The sequence below is a fragment of the Pituophis catenifer genome, unplaced genomic scaffold (assembly GCF_029215685.1).
Source record: "Pituophis catenifer annectens isolate HBS135680 unplaced genomic scaffold, rPitCat1.0.hap2 SCAF_13, whole genome shotgun sequence".
Taxonomy (NCBI): Eukaryota; Metazoa; Chordata; class Lepidosauria; order Squamata; family Colubridae; genus Pituophis; species Pituophis catenifer.
Window position 1 is genome coordinate 22,250,832 of NW_027256893.1, and position 3,638 is coordinate 22,254,469.

The following is a 3,638-nucleotide window of genomic DNA, read 5'->3' on the forward strand; positions in this document are numbered from 1 at the left end:
CTGAAAAGCCACAAAGTGTCTGTTCATTTCATAAGAACTTTGTGTTGAGTTTTATGTACACAGCTGGGGACAATTCCTTCGTTCCTGTTCACTGATGCATCATTTAGATAGACTAGAAGTCTGTCAATTTAGACTTGATACATCAGAGAATTTCCTTGTTCCCTCCCTCCCTCCCTCCCTCCCTCCCTCCCTTCCTTCCTTCCTTCCTTCCTTCCTTCCTTCCTTCCTTCCTTCCTTCCTTCCTTCCTTTCCTTCCTTTCCTGATCTGTCCTTTTGTTCAAATTCACCAAAATTCAGATTGTGACATGATCATTGCTGGGCTATATTTGGGGATGGAGAAGCATTGGACATAATGGCACTCACATACTTTCAAGACTTCCAGTCACAATCAACACAACTAAACAACCAACACATATGTTCCAGGAGCAAATCCTGTTGCTTCCCACTTTGGCGAAGTAAGCAGAGCTGAGGTTCACAGGTGCTATGTTTCAGTGGCCATACCTGTTCTCTACAACAGCTTCCCTTTAGAGACCTAACTTGTCTTAAGTTGCTGCCCTTCCAAAAATGTTTAAAACCAGAACTGTTTCAGAGGTGGCATGGAAAGTGAGATGACCCTATATCTACATGGTTATATGTAGTGGCTGCTACAAAGAAGAGGGGGTCAACCTATTCTCCAAAACATCTGAAGGCAGGACAAGAAGCAATGGATGGAAACTAACCAAGGAGAGAACTAACCTAGAACTAAGGAGAAATTTCCTGACAGTGAGAACAATCAACCAGTAGAAAGACTTTCCTCCAGAAGTTGTGAGTGCTCCAACACTGGAAGTTTTTTAAGAAGACATTGGACACCCATATGTCTGAAATGGTATAGGGTTTCCTGCCTGAGCAGGAGGTTAGATTAGAAGATCTCCAAGGTCCCTTCCTTCTATTCTTCTGCACGAAGTCACCAAGATCTGAGTTTCGCTCAAAGGAGGCTTTGATTAGACAGAATCTGTAGATGAGTTCAAATATTCTTTAGGGAGAGAACCTTCAACCATGACAAGCCAGCAATTAACTGCAGCAAGACAGAACTGAAGCAACCCGCGTTAATCCACTGCTTTAATTTCCCAGAATCCTCTGGTGCACTGCATGGTTGAAAGCATTGTGGGAAATGAAAATGGTAGCTTGGAGTCCTCCAGCTGCTTAATGCCCCAAGTGACAGCTGTATGTTATTTCAAGATAATATGTTCTGATAGTAGATTACGGGGTCCATAATGCATCACAATTTGTTGTTGATTTAAGCAGATGCGGTCATCTGAGGAATGTGAAGCATTTAGACTAACCGCAAAGTGACCCTGGGTATTTGGTGGCCTTTAAATCCAGATGTCAACTCTTGGGAAATGAAAACTATTTTCTGTCACTGATATAGTTTTGACCTCCTTTCTTCCTGACTGTGTTGATAAGCTCTAGGGCATGTCCTTTATAAATAGTGGAACAATAATTAAAAAGGAAAATGGAAAGAATGCCAGAGCTCAAGAAGCAAAATATATAATAGTTTTATCAGCCTCTCTCTCTCTCTCTCCCTCCCTCCCTCCCTCCCTCCCTCCCTCCCTCCCCCCCTCTCTCTCTCCTACTCTATCGAGACTTAATGTTGCAATAGGAAACAGAACCCTGTGAAGGTCAGGAAGTTTTCAGATAGTCCAGTTAAGATCAGATGGTGATCTGGATAGTTTCTTGGGGAAAACACACGTAACAAGCAATTAAATGCTGTCCTGGTTAGCTCACTTGCCAAAGCCAGATAGCATAACTCAATGATAAGTTGGTGAACTGAATCAACAAGCTGCTAGGATGTCTTGACTTTGCAAATTAAGTAGCAGAATTGTAAGAGGTTGGAGAAAGAAAAAGGGAAGGGAAGGGAAGGGAAAGGAAAGGAAGGGAAGGGAAGGGAAGGAAGGAAGGAAGGAAGGAAGGAAGGAAGGAAGGAAGGAAGGAAGGAAGGAAGGAAAGAAGGAAGGAAGGAAGGAAGGAAAGGGAGGGGACAATGATCATCTTTGTTTTTTAGCCAAGGGAGCCAGCATTGTCCGAAGATGCTTACCTGGTCATGTAGCCACCATGACTATACACCAAGGGGCACAGTACACTGTTACCTTCCAATGAAGTGCTAGCTATGTTTTTGAACTGCTAGGCGGGCAGGAGCTGGGGCGAGGAACGGGAACTCACCCCAACCCCATTATGCAGTGCTCGGGTTTCGAACCTCGGCTATCAGCTTTCCAGCTGACAAGCTCAGCATCTTTAACCACTGAGCCATCAGCCCCCTGTCCTACATGAAACAAAACAAAACAAAATACTTTGGTCTCTTTACTAGCAAGAGGGGAAGTCATTTGCAAAGAAGTTACAAAACCAATTCGAATGAGTTATTGATCCAGCTATCCTTTACTTTCATGCCTATTTCAAGAAGTCAAGCATTTAAGGAGACCTTAAACATATACTGTAGATCTACCTACCCACCCCGTGGTTGGTTCCTTTGATTTGAGATCGTTTCAGTCGATCTGTCCCAAATCAAAAGAGAAAGAAAAACCATCCTGTAGTTTGGTGTCGGATTAAAACTACTTATTAGTTTTACAGAGGAATTATTGAGTCTGTCATCTGCACCTCCATAACTGTCTGGTTTGGCTCTGCAACCCAACAAAACAGATACAGACTTCAGAAGATAATTAGAACTGCAGAAAAAACAATGGCTACCAACCTGCCTTCCATTGAGGACCTGTATACTGCACGAGTCAAAAAGAGGGCTGTGAAAATATTTACAGACCCCTCGCATCCTGGACATAAACTGTTTCAACTCCTACCCTCAAAACAATGCTATGGAGCACTGCACACCAGAACAACTAGACACAAGAACAGTTTTTTCCCAAACGCCATCACTCTGCTAAACAAATAATTTCCTCAACACTGTCAAACTATTTACTAAGACTGTATTACTATTATTCTTCTCTTCCTTACTAGTATCTATCTTTTCCCACTTATTACTATAACCATGTCGCTTGTATCTTTCAATTTATATTGTTTTTATTTGTTTCCTAGTACGATTTGATAGCTTATATATGAACGTATCTTTTCTTTTGTGTACACTGAGAGCATATGCACCAAGACAAATTCCTTGTGTGTCCAATCACACTTGGCCAGTAAAAAAATCTATTCTATTCTATTATTAGTAACCTTGACTATCACTAAGTGTTGTATCTTTTTATTCTTGATGAATGTATTTTATTCTCCTTATGTGCACTGACAGCATATACATCAAAGATAAATTCCTTGGGTGTCCAGTCACACTCGGCCAATAAAGAATTCTATTCTATTCTAGTTTCTAAGAACCACAATGGAAAGATTCATTGAGGAGTAGGCCCAGCCTGCTGCCTTATTTAACATCTAATTTCAGAAACAGAGCAAGTTTTTTCCCTGACATTCATTCCCAGTTAATTTTAATTAGTGCCCTTCTAGTCTCTCCTGATTCCTGGCTTTTCTTTAAGATAACCGTCTTGTGCAAGCTACCTTAAAAAGTAAGTGAAATATATATATATATATATATATCCAGCCTGACTAAGTCCACATCTGGTTTTTTTTTTCCCCTTTCCTTCAGACTTCCTCTGGCAGCCACT